General features: G+C 36.8%; 1 protein-coding gene across 7 annotated transcripts in view; it reads left to right on the forward strand.

The window, feature by feature from the left end:
- Positions 1–26,465, forward strand: part of LOC105499433 (phosphodiesterase 4D) — a 1,582,997-nt gene that overhangs the window by 248,262 nt on the left and 1,308,270 nt on the right. Inside the window, exon 1 of one of the 7 annotated variants that reach the window (XM_071097863.1) lies at positions 22,162–22,265. The exons of the other annotated variants lie outside the window; for them this stretch is intronic. The gene's annotated coding sequence lies outside the window, so the exon portion shown is untranslated. Of the gene's footprint in view, positions 1–22,161; positions 22,266–26,465 lie in introns of those variants that run through there. 7 annotated transcript variants of the gene reach the window in all.

The following is a 26,465-nucleotide window of genomic DNA, read 5'->3' on the forward strand; positions in this document are numbered from 1 at the left end:
GCTTGGAGCTTTTCAAACCTTCTCATATTTTCTCTGGCTTTCAGAATTACTATATAGGGCCTTTTCTTTGGTGGGGATTATACCTCACTGGCTCTCATGTAACCAATTTTCCTCTCACTCATTATGGGACTGTGAAAGAAAGAATTACAGGGTGGAATTATAGGATTAATGTTAAAAGGAATTAATTAGCTTCTTTGTTCCTTTAATTTCCAGTTACAAGAAAAGAATTAGATCAATTACATTTCTATGAGCTTGATCTCACTTATACCATCAGCACCTAGTACCAGTACCTGGTATGTGAAAACAGCTTTCAATAAATACATATGTAATAGATTTATCATACTAGGAAAGATGGCTATAAAAAAAAATAGTAACCTCTTACTAAAATGAAGAGAACATCAACATCCTCTTTGCTAGATGGCCTCTTTCTACATTTTGTATTCTCTTGAGTATTCTGGAATCAGTAAAAATGGTGTTTTCAAATAATCTTATCAGAAATTCAACTGCATCTTTGCTTGGTAATCTGAAGTTTTTGGAAAGAACATATTTCAATAATAAAGAATTACATAGAAATTTTTACATGGTAAATATTAAAATAAAATATGACATTTTAAATTTAAGTCCAGAGTTACTGTTTCAGAGCTGAATACAGACATCTGAATGATATGCAGAGATTTCATTGAGAAAATCTCTACTTTTCATTCCTATTGGCTTTACTATGTCATGGAGAGCTCAAAATATCATCACTGAGTTAGTTTTCTAGCTGACTTCCTCCTGGTGGTGTTTTACATGTTAGTGACATTGATTTCTGGACTTTTATTTTTCCCATAGGTCTTACCTCATTTATTGGAAATGGAATTGATTAAAACAGCAAAATAAAACAATAGAGATAAAGATGAAAAATGTGGTATAATTTTTAAAAATTACCATACTAGGTATATAGTCATAATTATGAAAAATTATTCTCATCTGAATGATGAAAACTGCTCAGCTTTTATGCTTTAGAAGATATCATTACTAGTACCTAATTTATTGGATTTGAACATTCAAGAGCAAAGAGATGATACACCAATGAGTTCCCTTGTCTCCTACTTTCTAGTTTATGTAATTGTAATTGAGTATCCTAGATTATCGGTTGCTTTTTGGGGGTATGTTTTGTGATGATAATGATAAAAAGAAGCAGTTCAGTCATGACATTTGCAGTTATCTTTCTTGCAGTAACCTTCTAGAAATGACTCTTCATCTTTCTATCTCTAAATTGGCTTATATTTTCCCTGTCTTGGTTAATGGTGTACTCTTTCTTCCAGTTGTGAAAGTAGAAAGTCAGCTTACTCTTTTTTCTTCTGTCTCCCTCTGAACCACTGACTCATGGCAATTTCCCTTTAGCATGTGTTCCGTATCTGGACCTTCATGTTCAGTCTCATTGTCTCTCCCCTGGTTCAAGTTCTCAGATAATAACCTTTTGCCTTCAGTCTTCCCAAGCCTTTAGTCTTCCCCATTTCAATTCATCCCCTGTACTATCATAAGACAATTATTGATTTTGCTCTTTTCGTTTCCCCTTCCAGCTTTATTAAGATATAAATGACAAAAATTCTATATATTGATGGTATAAATGTGATGTTGTGATACATGTATACATTGTGAAATGATTAAATCAAGCAAATCAATATATTCATCATCTTACATATGTATAACTTTTTGGTGGTAAGAACATTTGAGGTCTACTCTTTTAGCAGTTTTTAAGTGTCCAATACATTTTATTAATTGCCGTCACCATGGTGTACAATAGATCCCTAGTTCTGGAGATTTTGCTATTTTCTTGCTCAAAAATTGTTAGTAGCTATTACCTACAAAAATATAACCAAATTTGACTTTTAAGAATGTTTACAGCAGTATTGTTTATAATGGCAAAACATTAGTATCAACACAGATGTCCGACTATAGGAAAACAGTTAGATAAAATGTAATTAAATCCTTATGATAAAATGTGACCATTAAAGTTGCTGTTTTTGAAGAATTTTTAATGTGTGACAATGTGGAATGTAGCAGAGCCTAATACCATATAAATTCAAAATACAAGAAACATTTATGTTGTTGTTTTTTGTTTTCATGAGACAGAGTCTTGCTCTGTTGCCTAGGATGGAGTGCAGTGGTGTGATTTCGGCTCACTGCAAGCTCTGCCTCCCAGGTTCAAGAGATTCTCCTGCCTCAGCCTCCCAAGTAGCTGGGACTACAGACATGTGCCACCACGCCCAGCTAATTTTTTTTTTTTTTTTTTTTTTTTTTAGTAGAGATGGGTTTCACCATGGTGGCCAGGCTGGCTCGAACTCCTGACTTCAGGTGATCCGCCCGCCTTGGCCTCCCAAAGTGTTGGAATTACAGGCATGAGCCACTGTGCCCGGCCAAGAAATATTTATGTATATATAAATGTTAGCAGTGGTTATTTCTGAGTGACTCAATAACAGGAGATTTTTCTTTTTGCCTACACTTTTCAATTTTTCTACAATGCATTGTTTTAATAATCAGAAAAATTTGCTCTAATGATTGGGATATGTAAGAGAGCTTATAAGTTAGTTTAGTTTAGTTGTTCTTAATATATTTTTGGATCATGGGCATCTTTGAGGACCTGACAAATGACGTGAAATTTCTCTCAGAAAAATGAACATCTGCCCATAAACACAAAATGTGCAATAGAACTTCAGCAGGATTTTGGGCCTCAGATCAAGAGCTTTTTGATAGTAAGCACAATGCTCTCATTTAAGAGATGATGGAGGATCTGCCTGTTTTCCTACAGGAAGCTGGGAGCAGAGGCAAAACTAGCTCTTAGTACTTTAAGCTTTTGCCTTGAAACTAGGCTGTCCAGTAGACTTGAGATCACTTTGCAATGCCCTTTATTATGTGCTACTGAGGTACGTTCTGTAGTTTGCTAAGCCTGTGAGTTACCCGTCCACACCTGAAGAGGTTCCACCCTATGGTGGTTACTACTGTTACTCTTTGTAGTAGTGCCAAAGCTTTTCCTTTCTGTAAAGATAAGCTTTTACTGGAGAGACCTAGGGGAGTGGCTTCTAAGTCAGTGGTGGGTCCTAGAAGTAAGCAAATATAATGTGTTTCTCACATTACTGAATTTTGTATCTATTACTTTCTTAAACATTTCCTCTCAGATTTGATGATTTGGTGTAAAGAGGCATGATAAAGACTTTTTTATCTTGAGAATGTTTGTTTTCTTCCATTATCTGGCAGTTTTCCTTATATGACCTTGACTATGATGGTAACCGGAATGAGGCATCTGTCTGCTCTAGAATTTTTCATTGTGCTTGGTGCTGTAGCAGTTCTCTACCTTGTGCCTGCACAGCCTTCATGATTAGGGTTTGGAAAGGTCTCCTTTCCTCTGGTTTTAGGTGATTTTGTTATTTCATAGCCTTAAGTTAGCTAGTAAGTGAGGGAAAAGTCCCACTACCAACACCCTAGAGCCAGCCTTTGACTGGGAATGAATGTGGAAGAGTGCCCTTTCTTTGTCAGAAAGTCCTACAGGGCCTTGATGAATCTTGCCACAGACAGCAGATTTTACAAATAAAGGAGAAGTGTTTTCTTCGGTGCAATAAAGATGGCAAACACAGATCTAGAAACAGCTGTCTGATTTTTTTTTGCAAGTTGTCAAGCCCTCTACAATCTAATCTCTGTGGAGGGCCCTGTATCAAAACAGAGGATTGAATCCCTCGATTGAGCAGAGGAATTGTGGGAAAGGTAAGGAAATGAACTTTTTTGATGCCTCCAAGTACCAGCACTGGCCAAGGTGCTTTCACAGATGTAATATTTAATCCTAGGAGAACCCTGTGAAGTAGGTGGTGGTGTTCTTATTTTTATAGGTGAGGAAATGGAAGCCCAAAGCATATTTTGTTCAAGTATACCGTTAGAGACAAAACTGAGTATGTCTGCTTCCAGTCAAGCTCTGTCTCATCTATAACAAATAGGTTGTATGACAGCACATGGTTTTGAAGTGCTCTAATTACCTTTTATATGTATGTGTTTCAAATATTTTTATTTATATACTATGATCTCATTAATAAAATTAGAAAATACAGAAAGATATAAGCACACACACAACCCTCACATGAAACAGTTCTACTCCAACCACAGTCGCTTGTAGACCCTGATAGATAATAACTGGCCCTGATGAAGATTTCCTCTCCTGTCTCTTCTCTTTGCTTATATGCTGTTGTATTTTTTCCAATCCTTTCCCCCCAACTATATTTCCAATGTAACGGAAACACACAGACAGTTTTAAATCCTTATTATATATATATTTGCGATAACTTTTTGCATAGCGCTTCATTCTGCGCACAGTTTAGTGCTCTCCCACTGTCATCTTCATAAGATCTGCCTGTTGAGAGGAAAGCACAAAGAGCGCCATAGTTCCTGAGCAACCTGGGCAGAAACACATGGGTTTGGGATAATACACGTGTACTTTTCTTCACTCCTCTACATCTGCTTAAGATGAAAATGATTGGGACATTATCATTTGGTCCGTAGCACAGGAGAACATAGTTAAGTCATTTGGCTGAGCCTGGAATGCCAGAGAAAATGTGTCTACTGACATTCTATTTCCACCTCGCTGATAGCCCTAAGAAAACAGAAAAATGGGTATAACTCAGATGTGTTCCCTTGCTCTCTTAGAAATAAACTCTTAAAGCTTATTGACTAGATTGTATATCCACCTAGATTTGGGCCAGAGTGAAGACTAATGCCTACGGTATGTACACCCATGTTTGGGTGCTGTCAGAGCTCAGGAAACAGAAGCCTGGAGATTGCCTCGTCTCCTGCCCCTTCCAGATTATTGGCAATCTTCCTCTCAGGCACACTCTGCTCAAGAGTGAAGCAGCAGCAGCCTGGAGAAGCTGCCAATGATAATAGGATGCCAAGAAAGAAAATTGAGCAAATTAGAAAGATGCCCACCAGCACTTATCTATTTGGAACCCAATCTTTTCTTTCTCTACAAAACTTTTAGATTGCCAGACTCTTGAACTTCAAGGTTTCCTTCTTTATAAAAATTCTATTAAAAAAGTACTGTCATTCCACTATGTATGTCTCTCTAGAGCCTGCTTTCATGGGGCTTTCCAATATCCTGCTGTGGGGAAGCAAACTGTTTGCACTTCTTGCAGGAGATTTCTCTAATCAGTTTCCCTCTCTCTCTTTCTCCCTCACATTTACTGATGATAAGATTGTGTTCAGGGTAGAAATTTGGCCTCCTGTTTGAGTGACAACAGCAGACCCAGCCCTTGTAAATGTCTGCCCCTTCTTCCTGCTGCATCTGGCTTCCTGCCTTCTGCCAGGTCTCAGCAAGCCCTGTGAGGCAAAGCACCTTCTTCCTTTTACCGTGGACAGCTGCTTCTCCCAAGCTGTCTGCCATCTCAGGAGGGACCAACACTCTTTGCAGTTTTGTAGCTTCTGTCCTGTTCTTGTGAACAGGTAATGTTCACTAATGTAAATGGAGCTTTATGTCTTTATTGACTTTGTAGTGAATACAATTGTCAGAGAGGCTGCTTCAAAGACGCACCTTGCTCTCCTCTGCCCTGCCTCAGGGCTCAGCTTGGGAGGAGGTGCACATCTCAGAGCAAGTACAGCATTTTTTTGGAGGAGCAGGGTGTTAATGGCAGGTGACACTTGGCCCCTTTTGTGTGCCTGAGCTGTTTTGCCACGTACAGAGTGAGAGTGGAGCAGAAAAGGTTTTTTTCTAGTCTAGGGTCCCACCAGCTAAGGCCTTGTGATTGAGCCATCTATAATCCCAAGGTGGACCTTGAGGCAACCATGAATCATTCTCTGCTCTGCCACTGTGTCAGGTAAGGCTTGGAATTAAGGTTCCAAGAGAGGTAAAAGGTAAAACCAAGAGCGCATCAAATGGCCTGACCACAAATTTCCCTCCCCATTGTGCTCTTGTGGGTGGGATCTCCCAGCCAAATGACCTTCCCTATCTTAGGGACCAGGCCCAGTATCTGTTTATCCCTGAGGAGTGGATTTTGCTTCCCTGACAGCCTGTGGAATTATTCAGACAAGCCAGTCACATCCTCTTGTGGGGACCAGGGCCACCTCACCCTTTTGTTACTTCAAAACCAGCCTCACACAGGCCCTGCCTGTCACCTTTCCTGAGTGTGCCCCTGTGTGGCCTGTGAGGGGTGCATTGTCCTCCCCTGGGCGGTGAGTAGATATGACTAGTGAACTGCTATTAATCTCCTCTGTTTAGGTTGAATGTCATGTGGTTGGCCATCCCCATATCTCTAGGTTGGGAGGGAATTCCTCCCTTACCAATGGGGTAAAGAAGAGGCCATCAAGACACACTGCATTCAGCTTTTCTACCCTCCTAGCATGTGTAACTGTATTTCCACTTTTCAACCACTTGCGCTCTCTCGTAACACACTGCAAAGAGAAGAAAACATGCCTGTAATTTTCATCATGATGTCCTTGGTGTCCAGCACAGTGTTCCTTGGCACTTGATAAATATCTGTTGGACAAATGAATGAGTGAATTCCAAGGGTCCTTTCTGAGTAAAGATTCCACTGAATAGTTTCTCCTCTTACTTGCAAAATGTTGTCACTCCGTAATCAGGGATGGAATGAGGGCGGTGAGCAGGGTGTGCACTTCCCCTCTAACTTCTCCAGGTTTTTCCAACCTCAGAGGTGTCCCAAGCAAGCCAAAGAGAATAATGGATCCTTAAGATGTATCCCACATCCCCAGTTCAGTGCCATCTCAGTGTTAGATTGATGCACTTTTCTTGAGATAAACATTGACAGATGTCACTGAATTTGGCAACCAACTGTACTTCACATTTTCTGAGACATTCTAGTTCATTTACCCAGTAAATGTGAAAGGACTTCAGTGCCTCCCTCTTTTTTTCTCCGGGCTGTCTTCTCCAATTCTGATTTGTTCACGGAGATGGCTGTTACCAGCAACAATGAGAGCGTGGGGCCTGGGGAGGCAGGGAGCTTTCATTCTAGTGTTTTTGTGATTGCTTTGGCTATAGCTACGCCAAGGTACCATCCTATTCTGTTTGTATTGCAGTCAAATTAATCAACAGGCATATTTTTCTCAGCCATGAAGGTGGAATTGTGTCAGGAAAAATTTGGCCTACATGAGATTTAGGAAACTATCTTTTATTTCCCTTTATTTTCATGAAAGTTTGAGCTTTAGGAGAATGTGAGCATTTTTCAGATCATTGGGTCTTATAGTTTCAGGCTTCATATTTTGTGCATTCCCACTTCTAAAGCTTTGTTTTCATATATTTGCCCATTCCTCCAATCTAAGTCTCGCCATTTAAAAAGTTAAGTTCACATCTGGTTTGTGGGGAATTGTTCCCTCAATTTACCTTCTTGTTTACTTTTCAGAAATCCTTAATTTTATTTTTAGTTTATTATTTTTTCACATGTAGTATCGCTGGTATTAATTTTAATCATTTTTGCTTCTCAAAGCCAAGCACTTTGAGGAATTTTCTTTTCTTTTCAGGGTGCCTTGTACAGTGCTCTGCTCATAATAGGTGTTTATTTTTTTCATAATAGGTTTTCATTGCTTGATTTTTTGATAGCAGGAACCAGGTAGGTATGCCTCTCTAAGGGTGAGTATTGTTCATAGGAGACAAAATAACAAAACTGGTGTCAGTTTGTTTGAGGTTACATTAAATGGGTTCACAAGGCCTCCTGAGCTCTGTGTATTGAAGTAACAGAAACATGAAGAATTTTATTGCAAGAGCAATTAGGCAACTTCCCAGATGTTGCTAAACTCTGCTTTAACTGTTGTGTAGAGCTAGTGTTAACTGTATCTCCCACTGCTACTGGAGAGGATGATTCTAGAGATGTTACTAATTGTCACTTGCTCTTTGCCTAGATTTCTCTTCTGCTCCTTGTGGCATCACCCAGCAGCTAGACGGACAATGGATTAGAATTTACATGGAGGCTGTGGTCACTGTTGTCTCAGGTGATAAGGAACAAAGAAAAAGAGGTGCAGAAAGAATAAATCAAATCATTATTTTAAAATGTCTTAGTTTCCAACCAGACAGTGGAATTTAAGGGAGATTCCCTGCTGGTTACCCTAAGACATCTGCTTTGGAGCCCTTAGCAGAACTCTCTCTGTGGGATGATTGGTCCTAAGCCTCATTAACAGAGGCTTTGTGGCTCCATTGGAGGTTGGTGTAGCACAGGTGGGCGTTAGCACAGAGGTTTATAGGACCAAACCCACTTCAGCAAGGAGCGCTAATTGGCTCCCCAGGGAAGTCCCATGAGAAGCTGTCAATCGTGAAGACTGAGTTTTTGTTTATAATACGTAGTGATTTCTCCTCTGCTGCTCTTTTTCCTCCACTATCCAAACTGCCTCTCCTTCTTGCACAAACAGATGGTGGTTCCCAAAGTACAGATAATTAGAAAGTTGAGGCACACCTTTCTTTGATTCCAACTGCATTTTTCTCCACTCTCTATTCTCCCTAACCCTTCCCCTATTTTACCTTAGTGTGAAACAATACCCTGTCATATGGGAGGAACTCTCGCTGAGGTTGTGCTGACAAAGCTAGAAAGTTGTGTTGAAAAATAAATGTCCATCATCAGTGCATTTTATGAAGTGATTTCTAGTTTCCGTAATGTGACTTCAATTATGCTGAAAATGGAGATCTCAGTCTCATCACACACTTTTGTTAAATCATTGTATTTTAAGGTTAAGTCACAGGGCAGGAAACTCCTTCTCTGTCTGCAGGATATTGGGTGTAAAATAAAGAGAGACTTTCTCTGTCCTGGGAATGTTCTGCTAAGAAGACAGTGATGATAATAGTTACCATTGAATAAGCACTGACATGTGAGGAACTACCAGGATCCCTGCTATACAGGAAGAAGCCCAGGCTTGGAAGTACACTTGTCTAAGGTCCCAGAACAAATGTGTCAGGATTTGAACTTAGGTTTGCCTGATTCCAAAAGTCTCTGTTCTTAAAGGTTGTGTTTTGCTGACGTTTTGATTTATGTTTGCCCAAGGTCTTTTGGTTCAACTTACCAAAATAATTTAAATTAGTTATCAGACCAGGCATTCTTTCCAGTGCTTGAGGGATGGGAGCAACTCAGGTGTCGTTGACTAGCCATTCTACAATGGTGTTATTTCATGAGGTCAATTTCTGGGCCATAAATCAGTCACAGTTATTGCCAAATCCAGGTGATAGTAGGCTTTGTGGGTGATGAGGGTAGATTAGAAGGACTTTAGCTTGTTTATAATCTCCCCTGTAATTTCTTACACTGAGGTAGAAGGTTGGTGAAGAGACTAGAAAGACTTGGGGGTAAGTTCCCAAGTATTACACAGACTGAACTTTGGTTCTGTCAACTGCCTGGTAATGGGACGTGATTAGTGCCAAGAGGTCATGGGGGGATTTCACTTCCTCTGGTCAATATGATGTAGGATACAGGGTTGGGGGGAGTTCAGGGAAATAACAAACTGTAGAAACATCATTTTTATCTGTTTCATGCACACTTGTGGCCCAGGAAATTGGTAATTTCTTTGTTCTGATCATACTTAATTGAAGAGACTTTTTTTTTGACCAGTACTTACAGGAGAATTTAAGCCCGATCAATGCAAATTGATTTTTTAAAAAATCATTAAAATTTAAACCTTGGGCATTATCTTTAAGTTGTAAGTGCTAAACTCAGCCCACCTCCTTCTTTCATTATGAGCAAAAGTAATCAGAGGCCATCAGTGCTAATTAATTCAGATAAGTTAAAAACATACATATTCTTATTTTAAATGAAAGAAATTTTAGTGTTGTGATCGTTTTTATATTATTTTAATTTAAAGTTAAATGGAATAGAAAGGCACCAATTTAATTACATGTTGAAACGCCTCTAAAGCCTTCTCAGAAGTATTTCCTTTAGTTGTAGATTATAAAAAGAGATGTAGGGGGAAGATACAAGGGAGAAGGAGAATCAGTTCAAATTGTTTTGGGGTCTGATTTGGAGTAGGAAAATTGATTCTGAAAATCTAAGTTTGGAAGATTAACTAAAGCAACTCTTCTCACACATAACCTGGTCAGTGATTACCATCCAAACATTCACAGTTGTTTCTAATTTGATCAATAAATGGTGTGGAAAAATGCACATATAATCTAAACCATATTTTAGCTGTAATTTTTGTCTTCTCCTATTGTATCCTATGTTCAATAAAATAAATATCTCTAGCAAGGAATTCAATATAATAATGTTTCCAGTCTTCCTTCATTTTTATGTCTTCCCATAGGGTAGACAAAATTCCAGTAAACAATAAAATGATCAAAATATGAGGCAAATAAGGAGAATGAGAGACAGTCTCTATAAACAGGATGGCCATCCTCTGACTCACAGGCTGTCTTGTAAGGTTGGCAATGACTTTGAAATTTTATCAAGTCTATCTCTTTTCCTTTTGGCAAGACTATTCTTATGCCTTTCCTAGTAGATGTTAATCTATCCTGTTTTTTAATGAACCTTCTAGTACAGAAGACACATGGTCCCTTAGGAACTCATTGTGAAGTTAGAGGGTTTTCAGAGAAGGATTCTGTTGTTTATTTTTATTGTTCATCTTCTCCACAGGGATGATCAACTTTATATAAACAGTGCTGCATCCATGTAAAGTCATTTTGCATGGCACTTGAGCAGATTGACAGATATTTAGAGAACATGACCACCTTAGGGAACAATTAGTTCAGTCCCTTCATTGTGACTGGTTTGTCTTCTCTCTTCCAAATTGATATCACAAAGTTTTTTAAATTATAAATTCATGTTGTGTTGTTGACTTATATTCACTTTAGACCTTCATATTTTTTGCCTACTCTTTGCATTGCTAGTATTCCCCTGCTCTGTGCTAAAATATGCTGGTTCTGTCAGTCAATATCCAAAATATGTGATTTTTTAAAAAATAAAAAGTGTGACAGGGTCTATGATGTGTAAGACATAGGATTAGCCTGGATATGACTCAGCATCCTAGGCTCCAACCATGGTTCTGTCACAGCTACTGGTATGACTTTGGGTAGGTAATTTTCTGAGCTCAGAGGCCTCTGAATCTCAGTTTATCACTATCAGATATGTGGCCAGATTCAGAGGAGCTTTTTTCAATGGGTTTTCCATGAGATGTTAACAGATATAACATGAAAAAGGGTCCCATTTAAAAATAGGTGGTGGTGGTTGGGAGGGGATGGGGAGGCAAAGATTAAATGAACCTAAACAGATTGCTGAAGCATGTGAGTCTTTCACATGTTTTGGCTTAAAAAAAGAAAATACATTGTAAATCTTCAGATCTTTAACAGGCGTTTCCTGAAAGTATCCAACTATAGTTCCTTTTTTTTTCTATTTTTAATGCTTTAATGCCACTAACTCTTGACCAGGCTCATCTGCAAAGCAGAAGTAGCCACTCTTTCCTTGGTGCCCATCCCAGAAATACAGTAAAACACCCAGGAGAGCATCCAGGGCTCCTGACTATGGATGAGTTTATGCGTTCCACACGTACCTTTCTGCATCGTGAACTCTTTGAGGGCAGGAGCCTTTCCTTATTAGCCTTGTGTAAAGAGGGTCTAGTCCTGTGCTTATACCTAGAAGAGGTGTTGAATGAGTCAAACTGTCCATAAGTGGAAGGCACTGCCTTGAAAGTTTTGAGCTTCCTGTCACAGAAAATATTATAGAGTGAATTTTTTAAATGAGTGAAAATTGTAGTCAAGATGATATCTATGATCAGGAATCTGTGAGTTAAGGTTATAAAGCTAACATAAGAACAAAATTACTCATAGATAACCACAGGTAGGTTAAAGAAGGGCAGAGTACAGCTTTGCAGGTGGTTCTTATTGGCTTCTTTCCTTGGTCTGGATAAATTTGCCTATTACCTTGATTCTGTCTGATAATGTGAAATTATTAATTGGAGAAGTTTGTCCAGATTACCAATATATGAGGAATGGACAGAATGCCATGAAATTTTCTTCATCATTCACCTTGTACAATGTCATTGTGTACTAATGAATTCAATTCATTAAATTGATGATGGGTTTGTTTTCCTACTTTGCTGTTCCATTACCTGTTGTATTCCTTATAAGCTTCTGGAAAGCATAAAATATGTCTTATATGCATTTATTTCTCCATTGATACCTAGTGTTTTGTGATTATAGGAAGAACTCAATAAATATTTGTTGAAAAATAAAAAGATGACTATAGTGGCTCAGACATTTTTTCGAATTTAGCATCTGAACATAGAGAGAGTAAATATGATGAGCTTATATGTAGCAGAAGTTAAAGTTTTGAAAGTAGGGGGAAAAAACCCTATCGTTACTTCCGAAGAATAGCCATTGTTAAGACTTCAGATTATTTCTCTCTAGACATATTTTCTGCAAAGAGAATTTTTATGTATAGTTGTAATCATATTGTATATATAATTTTGTGTCCTGATTTTTTTCATTTGAAACTGTGTTATACAAAGTATTTATAATAATTATATTTGCTCTTTTGTATATAGGAAATATTTTTACAATAAAATTTTTAAAATCATAACAGTCTTAAGTAATATGGTTTTCACAAACAGAATTTTTAATTGTTCCTACATGGTTTCCTTAAACATTTGTTATTTTATTATTACGTTTCTTACGAGGTTTTGCCTTCATTATTTATTTATTGATATACAAGAGCTGGAGTAAACATTTTTAGACATGAATATTTTTATGTTTTTCCTTTTGAATATTTTCAAAGCATCAAACACTTATTGGCAAACTGCTTTTCAAAAGTATGTGCCAATATTTGCTATTTCAGACAATGTATGAACATTCCAAATTCATTGCAAGTTCACCAGCAAAGAACATTTTTTTTTTTACTTTTTAAAATATTGATTGATTTTAATGGGAAAATGCTTTATTATTTTGTTTAATTTCTGAGGGTATTTTTTGCCCTTGTTACTGAGGTCAAATCTTTTCTCATACTTGTCATTTTTGTTCTTTTGTGAATTGTCCATTGATGTCTTTCCATTTATTTTTCTTATTGAATTGTATGAATGCTTCATTCCATAAAACATGCTATTTCCTGCAGGGGCTCTGTATTCACACACCACTGCATTGCTGATGCCCAAGGGTAGTATATGAAACAGGGTAAAATCACCATCAGCAGGCAGCTGAAGCAGGTTGTTCTGTGGACTGTTTTGCAATGCAATAATCAGGAGGGAGCTGAGTTACTAAACAGTCCCCTCTTTCTGTTATTTCAGTATTGCAAAAGCAAGGCCTGGTGAGTGAGGTATGTGTGGCAGGCTTCATTCTTCCCTTTGTCTCGACTATTATTAGATAGGTCCAGAAATTGCTGCTGCGTTGGGGCTGTGGGCACATTTGGTTTATGTTGTTTTCTGAGATATTAAGTGTCGCAATGACTCGCTATGGTTTGCTCTTCACTTGAGCAAATTGCCAACAGCTTGTTTGTGACTCCTTAAGAATAATGAGAATCAACCTCATTTTAGGAGAGGTGACAGATTGTGTCTGTACTTGGCATCCTTCTGCAGACATCCTTCTGCAGCTGGGATTGCTTGAGACACTTCACAGAGTTGAGGATTCATATTGACAAAGAAATGTCCATTTTGTCTGAGGAGCTGGTGAATCTGTCAGTATCTGCTGGCACAAGTGCTTTCTCTAACTTGACTTCACCCCTCAAATCCCTGGGATGTGACAAAAGTCAATATAAGATCTCTGCAGTCTATTTCAGTCCTCTGTCATTTTATCAGATAACTAAATGCTAAATGTCTTCAGATACATCATAAGCTAAGGGCTCCTTTGAAAACAGGACAGACACTTTGCAAACTACATCAAAGCATGCAGATATATATTTTTTTAATTCTTTCTTTTTGTCTTGCGTGAAATACTTGAAAATACTTCAGGTATTACTGGTGTGACAAAAATTGTCCTACAGCAAAGAAAATAAGAGCTCTTTTACCTTAATAGCAAAAGTTTTGTGTAGAACAGTTAGGAATATGTAGAAATGATTTGAGGATAGAAGAGGTTTTTCCAAATATGATTTTGTTGTGTTTTATTAATTTCTTTCTTTCTTAGACTCTATAATGCCTTCTTATTACATGCAGAAGTAAATCTTAATTCTTTTTGGCCATCTTTTCTGTGTGAATTTTATTTTTTTAAAAAATAGCTTTATGGAGATATTCTTGACATATACAAATTGTATATATTTGAAGTGTACAACTTGATGTTTTATTCTATGTATTTATTGTGAAATGATTACATTCCAGCTAATTAACATATCTATCACTTCTACATAGTTACCGTGTGGGTGTGTATGTATATGTGTGTATAGATGTATGTGTGTAAAATTCAATATGAATTTTGGATTATATAATATTGTTAAATACTTAAAAAATCAACTTTCTTATTTCTACCTCAGTATGTTTGCACATACATTCTCCCCAAGAAGCAAACCCATTCTTGTTTTTCAGTGGGCGCTTTACTTCTTTTGACATTTGCCTCCTCAATTTTCTTCTTCAGTTCTGTCTCCTCCACATTATGTCAGCTCACATATTCAAAACATATTGCCTTACAGATCCTCTTGGGTATGTCTATGTATTATTTCCTTAAGGTAAAACTAATTTTACATTCTTTATGTTTTCCAGTGTGTTGACTAGAAATTTTTGTGTGCACTGTGTATCTAACAAATGCAGTTGTTTGATTCTCTTTCATTCTAAAACATTCATGAGATTCAGATTGTGATAATATTACCAGGTAATTGAAGGACACATGAGTTTAGGGTTATTGATTTCATATTTTAAACAAAATCACAAATTAAGCATTTATAAAATAAAATAGATTGTGATTATATTTTTTGTTTGTCCCTTAATCTTTAAGCTGTTTCACAAAATTTTCTTTTAAAGATATTTTCAAATCTCTGATAAGGCCATGCTTAAAAATACTTAAACCCATTATAAAGTAGTGGTACTGATGGTGATGTTTGAAGAAATATCTTTGAGAGTGGGAATTATGTGATTTTGGAACTCTGCATGTAGACCAAGTTCTGGCAACAGTTTGGAATAGAGAGGACAACTTTGGCCAGCTGGAGCAACAGCAAAATCTGATGGTGATAACTCTCAAGAGAGTCCATGTAAGGCTTAGTAAAGATGCATGGAGGAACTATGCATCTGATTTTTATTCACTAAAATTAAATTCTGAGATTCCCAATGCAATACTGAAATTGTGAGCTCGCTCTTTGACAATAAATGTGTCCAGGGAGGTGATGAGCTTGTTAAACATCAAGATTATAATTCAAATGACACCATCAAGTTGAAGAAATGTAAAAATACATACAGACGCAATGCTTGAGGAATAATTTGCCAGCGTTACATTGGAAAATATGTTGCATAGTGTTTTCTTAAGCTTAGTGTTTTCCTTTGTTGTTGTTGTTGTTTTGGAGATAGGGTCTCACTATATTTGCCAGGCTGGTCTCAAACTCCTGGGGCTAAGTGATCTTCCCGCCTTGGATTAAAGGTGTGAGCCACTGCACCTGGCCATGCTTACTTTTGAGTAGTTGTTGACAATGATGATGTTGATAAAGAACAATTAAGTATGAATTTGAGTTATTTACTTCTTATAACAATATATTATGTTATAATTATGTTGATTTATAAATGAGAAAATTGAGGCTCATAGAGAAGATGTGAGTTGCCCTAGGTTATATAACTAGTAAGCTGCAGTTACGATTTGAACACACTTCTCACTGAGTCCAAAGACCAATATTTTGAGATACTGAAAAGTTTTTTAGGATATAGAAAACGAGTCATGAATAGTTACTATGACATATAAAAGAGGGATTCCTTGTGTATTCTGAGAAGTTCCAGTGAGTTAGTGTTGGTCAAGTCACCTCTTGGTGTAATGTTAACATTTCTAGTTAAACCCTGAACTCTGCAGCCATCAAGAGATTATACCCCAAGAACAAAGGGATCATAGCGATGTCTGTCCTTTGACAAACATCAGTGTCTTCACTTTGACAATGGTACTCATCTTATCTTTTGTGCCTCATCCCTATCTTTTTCTAATCTCGGCTGAATTGGTTGAACAATGATCGTCATTTTCACCCCTTGATATGAAGAGATGACCACTAAACTCAAAGAAAGGAGAAAGTGTGAATATGACACTTCTGAGCCGGGGAAGCAAAGTGTAAACTGAGGCAGCAGTATTCTTCTTTAGGAAGTATTTAAGCCATGATGCTACTTTTCAGTATATTTGCTATGAGAATGAGGTACTTACTAATGAACACTCTCATTGTATATTAATACCTGTACTAATTGAGTGTTTATTATATGCCAGGTACAGCACTTAGGGCTAACTGCATGCTTTCTCATTTTATTTTTTACAATGACCTTATGATGTATATACCATTAATATTCTCATGCCATAGATTAGCAACCTGAGGCATAGAAAGGGTAAATCACTTTCTAAGATTACACATTTTATTACTGCCTTAATCAAATGATGTGTAAGTATCATGATGACATAGTCTATGCTATTAACAAGTCTCTTCTGCTTTTTGCACTTTAAGCATTCTACATGATTTTTACACATGATTTTGCTCATGGTTTACCTAGATGATTTTGAAACTCAATCAAGTTATGGCTACCGGATTATATGAAGGGACACCATAAAAACCCTGTGTATTAATTGCAGTTGGTTTCGCTTTAGCAGAAGACACATTGGATTGGGCGTCAGGGCAAATGAGTTCTGGCCAAAGATATGCTCTTGGAACCACTTCTTTCAGCTGTTAAGTGGAATGAATAATGCTTCACTTGCTTAAAGGCAGGGGCTGGATAAGATAGCATCTTTGACTGAATATCCACAGAACAACGTGTTTCTCATTGTGTTCTTTAGGGGCCAGGGTTACTGGCATATATCCCAGTGAGCATGAATTGAGCATCTTAAAAGGTGTCATGAAAGCATGAAGGAAAGAAATTTCTTGTCTCTTGGTATAATGTTAACATCTCTGATTGAACCCTAGACTCTGCAGCCAACAAGGGACTACAGCCCAAGAACAAAGGGATCGTAGGTAGTCTCCCACATAGCAATGCCTCTCCTTTGAGAAACATGAGTGTCTTCACTTTGACAGTGCTACATTATCTTTTGGTTATCATTCCTAGCTAAAACTAATTTTAGAAGGGCATAGAAAGAAGAGGTATATCTAAGATACTCTCTTCTAAGTACCAAGGATGATTGATGATTCTTTTCAGGAACAAGAAGCTTTCTTAAAAGTATGATATGTTGATGGCTTTGTTGAGTTAGCAATTTATCACACCACATAGTTCTGTGGATAATTTATCATTGAATCAGGTTCCCTTTACTTTGTCCCAATATTACAGGTTAATCTGGGGCATGTAGTTTCTGAAATATTGACAAACTCATTTTGAATTATTATTTTATAAACTGTGAAGACATTTAGCTCCTTTTGATTTCATACCCTTGACTTTAGTACTCATTCTGGGCATGAGAAGTATGTGGTATTGTGTGAGCATCTGTAAAGATTGTAAATAATTTTAATTAAGATGGCTGTGCTTTTTCTCCTCACAATGGATTCTTCTGCTAGGCTGGTAATAATCGTGTTTTTGCTAAAAACACCTCATGGAATTTCTTTTCTTTTCCCATAAAATAACTGTTTACTGTAAAATTGAGATAGACTCTCAAGTCTGGAACATCTTCCAATTCATCAAAAAGGGACAACCTAATATTCCAAAGCAGACTCAGTCCTTTTAACATGCATGCATTTGAGGACCAGTCAAGAGAAGTGGCCTGTTCTGTAGGAAAACATTTCTTGGCACATTATTATTTTAAGTGCTTACAGGAGACCACAGAGGGAGAGAAAAGAGACAGCAACAACTTCTAGCATGCCTGGGGGATGACTTGCTCTTTCATATTTGTGGAACCCTGTGTCAAGAGAGAAAACATCTAAAAATAAAAACGCATTTACTCAGATCCTCTAGGGCAAGGTGCAAAGAGCCTATGCTGTAGGAGCTCAGATTAAAAATTAAATGGCTGAAACCTGCAGAGCAACTGCCATCAGCAGAACCGTGGGCTCCTTCTGGTTAACTCTGTGCCACTCAGTTAGTTTCCATAAATTGGCTTTGGGTACTGATGTTCTTTGGTCTTTTTGTGTGCTGTTCATAACTAATAGTGACCATTGCTGGTAAATTGTTTCTTCGGTCCTGTGCTTATTGGCCTTTCAAAGCACTGACCTCATCCACCAATATATAGAGTCACCAGATGGGATCTGGTTTGTTCAACATTCTAGTCAGGTTCCAAGTGGTAGGAATCAAAATTCCACTTTAGTTTATGTATATTATTCCTATAGCTCTTCCCTTGAGATGTGGCATGGGATGGAAAATGGAGCCTACGTGTGGTATAAGCACTACTTAAAATTTATCAATAGAGAGGGATCCATGAGGAGGAGGAAGCAAGCCAAAAAGATTTGGCAGGCTAATTTTCTTCTGGTTGGTTCCTGCTCTCTTGGCTTTTACTCCAATTCCCCACTCTTTCCATAGGAGTAAAAATCTTAAAACTTGAATTAAAGTTGAATTTTAATTCCTGAATGGTGTAGCATCCTTCATGTCTATACATCTCATTATCAGCCCAAAACCCTGCCATTGCCACTACCATATTTTCAAATGTCTTTCAACTCTCCAAAACCTACTGACCCTAGTTTATCATGCATTTGAAAGGCTCCCCACTTTTTGTAGAACTTCAGGTATTTTAAAACATATTTAGAAAGACTCTAAATAAACTGGAGTGAGTCTATAGCTAATGTTTGACCAAAAAAAAGTAAAAAAGTGTGCTGTAAAATTTTGAATATTGACTGTGCCAATTGGAGTGGCATTTTTAAAAAGAAACTATTTCATCCATAAATGATAAATATATATTTCTTTGTTTAAAAAGTACATTAATGCCAAATTCTTCACCCCCATGTATTTTTAGCTTACATGTCCATCTAACCTTTATACAGTCATGCATCACTTAGTGACAGGCATACATTCTGAGAAATGCATCATTAGGTGATTTTGTCATTGTGCAAACATTGTAGACTGTACTTAGATAAACGTGGATGGTATAGCTTAGTATACACCTAGGTTATATGGTGTATCCTACTGCTCCTAGACTACAAACCTGTACAGCTTGCTACTGTACTGAATTCTGTGGGCAATTGTAACACAATGGCAAGTATTTTTGTTTCTAAGCATATGTGAATACAGAAAAAGTACAGTAAAAATACAAAAGAGGAAAAAAGTGACCTCTGTATAGGACACTTACCATGAATGAAGCTTGCAGGAGTAGAAGCTGCTCTGAGTGAGTGGTGAAGGAATATAAAGGCCCAGAACATTACTGTACACTACCATAGACTTTGTAAACAGTGTACTCTTAGGGTGCACTAAATTTATAAAAATATCTTTTTTACCATTCGACCCAGCATCCTATTACTGGGTATATACCCAAAGGAATATAAATCATTCTATTATATCATAAAGACACATGTAGTCATATGTTCATGTTGCACTATTCATAATAGTAAAGATACGGAATCAACCTAAATGCCCATCAATAGTAGTGGATTGGATAAATAGAATGTGGTACATATACACCATGGAATACTATGCAGCCATACAAAATAATGAAATCATGTCCTCTGCAGGAATATACATGGAGTTGGAAGCCATTATCCTTAGCAAACTAATGCAGAAACAGAAAACCAAATACTGCATGTTTTCACTTACAAGTGGGAGCTAAATGATGAGAACACATGGACACATAAAGGAGAACAACAAACACTGGGGCCTACTAGAAGATGGGCAGTGGGAAGAGGGAGAGGATCAGGAAAAATAACTAACAGGTACCAGGCTTAATGCCTGGTGATGAAATAATCTGTACACCAAACCCCCATGACATGAGTCTACTTATATAACAAACCCGCACATGCACCCCTGAACTTAAAAGTTAAGAAAATTTCTTTCTTCAATAAAAAATTAACAACTAATTTTTATTTTTAAAAATTTTGACTCTTTTGTAATAACACTACTTAAAACATAAAGCATTGTATAACTGTGCAAAAAATATTTCCTTTCTCTATATCCTTATTATGTAAGCTTCTTATTAAAAAATTTCTAGTTACCTCTTATTTTTTGAACTTTTTTCTTAATAACTAAGATACAAATACACATATTAGTCTAGGGCTACGTAGAGTCCGTATCAACAATATCACTGTCTTTCACCTTCATACTCTGTCTTAATGAAGATTTTCAGGGGCAATAACATGCATGGAGCGGCCATCGTCTCTGATGACAATGCCTTCTTATGGAATACTTCTTGATGGGCCTACCTGAGGCTGTTTTACAGTCAACTATATTTTTTAATAAGTAGAAGGACCACACTCTAAAATAATGATAAAAAGTATAGTAAACACCTAAGTTAGTAACCATTGTTATCATTATCATGTATTATGTACTATACATAATTGTGTGTGCTCTAATTTATAGGAATGACAGCACAGTAGGTTTTTTTACACCAACATTGCTATAAACATATGAGTGATGCTTTCCATTATGACATTATGATGGCTATGGTCCATTAGTAACTAGGCTATAGGAATTTTTCAGTTTTATTATAATCTAATGGGACCACTGTAGTATGTGGTCCATTGTTGACCTAAATGTCATTATATGGCACAGGATTATATTTGAAAATAATCAAAGTTATCAGATAGAGAAGGCTTAGAGATGCAGAATCACTTCTTTATAAGTTTTTGCTTCTTTGAGATGAATGCATCTCCGACTCTTACTAGCTTAGAGATGCCTCCTAGCTGCCTCTAGAGATGTATATCATCTTTGATCAGGGACTGGGGACCTAAAACAGGAGCAATAGCATAGCATGCTTTTATGTACAATGAATTTTCAAATATTAAAAAATTACCTTCAATATTGTTATATTATCTGCATAGTATTAGGAAAAATGAGTAATAACTTATAAGTGAAAAAATACCTATGCTGCAAAAAACTCTTTCAGTGTTGACTCCAGTTTCAGCAGAATAAATTTGTCTGATGATAGCCCCAGTGTCTACAGAAAATATACACTTTCTATTATTGGGGTTAGAGTGTATTTAGAAGCACTGTGAGAAACCTTGACATTTTGGCAGAAAAGGATTTTTAACAATAAAATTGAAGAAAAGGTCATATTAGTAGGAAATTTTGGTAGTCCTTTTAAATGTCTTCCACATTATATGGCATCATAAATGCTTTTAATATCAGATTGAATTATGGCTGTAATTTTTAGCCTTAGTAGTCTGAACATCATTTCAGACCTAGCTTAATATCTTGGAGTGTTATGTGTGGTTTCTGCTTTATTTAAAATAGAGGAGTGGCAAGGGTGATTGAATACATTTTATTTCTGCTTTCTCATCCCCTTTTCTATTGCAAATGATTTTTTTTTCAGAATTAGGTATACCTACTTGTATCTTTGCAAAATGCATTTTCAGAAAATAGGTTTGGAATATTCATTTAAATCCTATTTCTTGTGACCCAATGTAAACTCTGTGCTGTTAAATCTAAAGTGTGTGAGTTCTTACAGTTGAGCAGTAATTTTAGTGACATTTTAATGTCATGTCCTCTCCTTAGCAGCCTGTTTGCATATTGCATGCAGGCTACACGTCAGGATTTTTTAAAATATGAGGTGTGTTGGCAAATGATTTTGACACAACTTGTCCTCTTGGACCAACTGTATTTTATAAACATTTTAATGCTTTACTCTTGAATGATCCATTTCACTAAGAGGCAGAAAACTGAGTTTCTGTCATGCCATGGTGACATGATGCTGACCTTGCTGAGCTAGTTACTTATTCCTTTTACCTAAATGGTTAATAGAACACACCTAGCCCTGTGTGGGCATGAGAGGGAAATGGGCCCAGAAGTTGCAGAGGTTGCATTCACAAGCCATTAAGCTGTGGTCAGTTTCTCCCGAAAGCATTGTACCTCCCTTAGACAACTTCCTCTTTAGGGAGTTGCAATATCTAGAAACTTCAGAGGAAGAGGTCCAGCTGCAGGGATAGGGTTAAAAGTTTTTTTCAGAGGAGCCACTTTGCATGGCAGTGGGCCATTTCCTGCTATCACTCAGGCCCAGCCTACCCATAAGTTACAGTCTTTGGCAAGAAACAGAAGGAAACAGTGGTGGCTCTTGGAGCCACATGCTCTGTTTTTGATGGTGCTCTTTGCGCAGTGAATGCCAGCTGCTCCTCAATCAGGTATGCTGCTGTTGTTATGAGAGTGATTAGGAACAAAAGGGATAATGCAGATGTGTCAGGCTATGGGAAGTGCAAATGCATATTCTGGGGGCACTGAATGTAGAGAGATTTAGAAGTTTCCTGTTGGAAAGCAGGCTATTGAAGCAGGCAGGCAAAATGATTTTGACACCAATACCAATCAAAGGCAAGAAGTGGAAGCTTGGAAATATACTTCTTTGGGAATAAGAAATTAATAAGACAAACATACTTTTTAAAAAGAAAGATAAGAAAGGTCATGAAATAATTGTGAAAGTCCAGCCTGTCCTGTTTCCTCTGCTACCACCTGAGTCTGTTACCATGGTCTCACTCTTGCATGAACGCAGTCATCTCCTACCTAAGCCCCTTATGTTCATCTTGCTCCTTGGAGGCTGGCCTCCACATCCTTGAAAATACAAGTCTGATTTTGCCTCTCCTCTGCCCAAACCTGCCTACAGCTTCCTAACCCATGAGGAGTGAGATCAAGTGTCTTGCCATGACTGACACGGCATTCCTGGGCCTGGTGCTGCCCTTCTCTGTCCTTATCTTGCACCACTCTTACTGTCACTCGCTCCCTCCAGGTCCCTCTGTTTCCTTGCTGCTCTTTTATATGCCTTCCCTCCTCAGGGCCTTTCCACCTTCATTTCTGATTAGAATGTTCTTCCCCCAGATATTCATATTACACATTTTCTCACTTCATTCTCATCTGTTCAAACAGCACTTAAAAGAGAGATTCTGTGGCCATGCTATCTAAAATAGCACACTCACATGCACCCATGAGTTTCTCTTCACTTACCCTATCTTCACAGCACGTAGCACCACCTGTCATATTCTATCAAGTTGAACCATATGAAATTGCCTTTGGGTGGATCAAGAACAGCTGAATATTGGCCATTTCATTTGGTTCAAACTAAAATGTATTTAATTATTTGTATTTCTTCTACCCTATGATTGAAACCCTGTGGGTCAAAGGTTTTGTTTTGTTTTTGGCAACATCTCCAATGTCTAAAGCACAGCAGGAACTTAGACAAGTTGTATTGAATTAATGGAAAGGAAGAAGAAAAGTCATACAACTTGTTGACAGTAAGCAGTGAACACTTATATGAAAAATGGTCTCTCTCCCTTTCTCTGTCTCTGTCTTGAGTGTGTGTGAGAGAAAGGAGAGAGGAAGCACTACAGGACTCTAGAAAAAGGTGATGGGATGGGCTTCAGAGGGAGTCCAGAAAATTAAAGGATTTATTTGGATCCATGTAAAGTTCAGTGTAATGTTTCTAGTTGTAGCTAGGGGCTGTGTATGCACCTATAATTATTATATATTTTTTCCATGTGGTTTTCTGAAACTGGGACCAAGTGGGATCAAACAAGCTTTGGATAATATAATTGCAAACAGAAAAAGTTTCATAATTGGTAAATTACAAGGATTCATCTTGCCAATTGTGCTGTAAGTTGATTTTTACTAGAGAAAATAAGTTACTTTTTACTAACCGTTCTAGAAACATGGCTAATAACCTTATTATCATCCCTGCTACAATGCTTAGAAATACTAGATAAAATAAGTAAACTCTTCCATGCATGTCTAATCTTGAAAGGAAGTAAAATCATCACTATGGGTCAGAAGTGGAAAGGTTGAATTGAAAACCCCAGGGATAAACATTTGAATTGATGCTGCGGCTGCCTTTGGGAGAGTATTATTAGTCTCACTAACCAAGGGCTTGAGATATGAAATGGAAAATTGAGGTTCTATGGGTTAGAAAAGAGATCTTCAGCACAAAGTTGTGACCTTGGAATGGAAAGGACTGAAAAAAAATTAATCATCAGCACAGAAGAGACAAGGAAGCTGTGTCTTAGAAAAAGAATGTCTCCTTCAAAGACACATCTCTATGGATTTGTACCTCATTTAGGTTTGGGAATTGAATTTGTACTACTTGTGTAGTATGGAAAAATTACAACTTGAAAAATTAACTACAGAGAGCCCAAATTACTGATCCTTCTAAAGCACCTGGCAGAATGTGTTGCAAATTTCTTAGGAGAAAGATACCATTCAACCGCGTTTAACATGATTCCCCTATAGATAAATATCTTCTAAAGATTAACTCTCAACCCAAACTATAAAACATAAGAACAAAATCCCCCATGAGTGAGAATTAGCAAACACAAAGAGCAGAATTAGAATAAGACCTAAAAATGATGGAACTATCACATAGACTATGAAGAAAGAATATTGAAAATGATAGAGACATAAATGAATTATAAATATAAGAAAAAATGAGGTTTGAAAAAAAGAACAGACATTATAAAAGTGAAAACTAAAGTAATTGAAATTAATAATTTATCATAGGTTTAACAAATTAGATATAGCTGGAGAGAAAATTAGTGGACTGTAATGTAATTGGAATAAATCAACCAGAAGGCACTGGAAAGAAAATGATAGAAGATAAGAAAAAGAAGAGACATGTTGGAGAGCCTAAGATTCAATACATGTTTCATAGGCCTTCTAGAAAGAGAGCACAGGAAGAATTGGGAAGAGGCAATATCTGACTATAATGCAATTAAATTAATAATTTAAATTAAAAGACAACAAAAAGAATCCCACATGGATTTGAAATTAAATAAACACACTTATAAACAACTCATGAGTCCAGCAAAAAAATAATGAAAATTAGAAAATATTTAAAACTGAATGTTAATTAAATTAATACATTAAATATTGTATGAGAAGCAACAAAAGTTATAGTTAGAAAGTTATAGCTTTAAATGCCTATATCAGAAAAGGAAAAAAGATATAAATTAAAAAAATTAACTTCTAATTTTTGTGGCTACATATAGTAGATGTATATATTTATGGGGTACATGATGTATATATTTATGGGGTACATATTTTGATACAGGCATGAATGTATAATCACATCAGGGTAAATGGGGTGTCTTATCACCTCAAGCATTTATTTTCTACATTACAAACAATCCAGTTATACTCTTTTAGTTGTTTAAAACTGTACAGTTAAATTATTTTTGACTATAGTCACTCTGTTGGGCTAGCAAATTCTAGGTCTTACTCATTCTTTCTATTTTTTTGTACCTCATTAACCATCCCCACTTCTTTCTTCCTCCACTACACTTACCAGCCTGTGGTAACCATCCTTTTACCATCTATCTCCATGAGTTCAATTGTTTTAATTGAAATTAGCTCCCACACATAAGTGAAAACATGCAAAATTTGTCTTTCTGTGCCTGGCTTATTTAACTTAATACAATGACCTCTAGTTCCATCCACACTGTTGTAAATAACAGAATCCCATTCTTTTTAATGGTTTAATAGTACTCCATTGTGTATATGTATCCCATTTTCTTTATCCATTCATCTGCTAATGGATTGCTACCAATTCCTGGCTATTTTGACTAGTGCTACAGTAAACATGGGAGTACAGATATCTCTTCGATATATTGACTTCCTTTCTTTTGGTTATATACCTAGGAGTAGGATTGCTGGATCGTACAGTAGCGCTATTTTTACCAACTGTGTACAAGAGTCCCGTTTTCTTCACATCCTCACCAGCATTTGTTGTTACCTCTCTTTTGGATAAAAGCCATTTTAATGAGAGTGAGATAATGTGTCACTGTAGTTTTGATTTACATTTATCAATCAATGATATTGAGCACCTTTTCATATATGTTTTCCATTTGCATGTCTTCTTTTGAAAATTTTTTACTCAACTCTTTTACACATTTTAAAATTAGATTATTAGATTTTTTTAATATAGTTGTTTGTGCTCCTTATATATTCTGGTTATTAATCCCTTATCAGATGGGTAGTTTGCAAATATTTTCTCCCATTCTGTGGATTTTCTCTTTGTTTTGTTGACTGTTTCCTTTACTGTGCAGAAGCTTTTTAACTTGATGTGATCCCATTTGTCCACTTTTATTTTGGTTCCCTGTGCTTGTGTAGCATTACTCAAGAAATTTTTGCCCAGTCTAGTGTCCTGGAGAGTTTTCCCCAAAGTTTTATTTTTGTAGTTTCATAGTTTGAGGTCTTAGATTTAAGTCTTTAATCCATTTTGGTTTTGGATACGGTGAGAGATAGGGATCCAGTTTCACTCTTTTGCATATGCATATCTAGTTTTCCCAGCATTATTTATAGAAGAAATCATCCTTTCCCTAATGTATGTTCTTGGCATTGTTGTTGAA

This window comes from Macaca nemestrina, chromosome 6 (assembly GCF_043159975.1).
Source record: "Macaca nemestrina isolate mMacNem1 chromosome 6, mMacNem.hap1, whole genome shotgun sequence".
Taxonomy (NCBI): domain Eukaryota; kingdom Metazoa; phylum Chordata; class Mammalia; order Primates; family Cercopithecidae; genus Macaca; species Macaca nemestrina.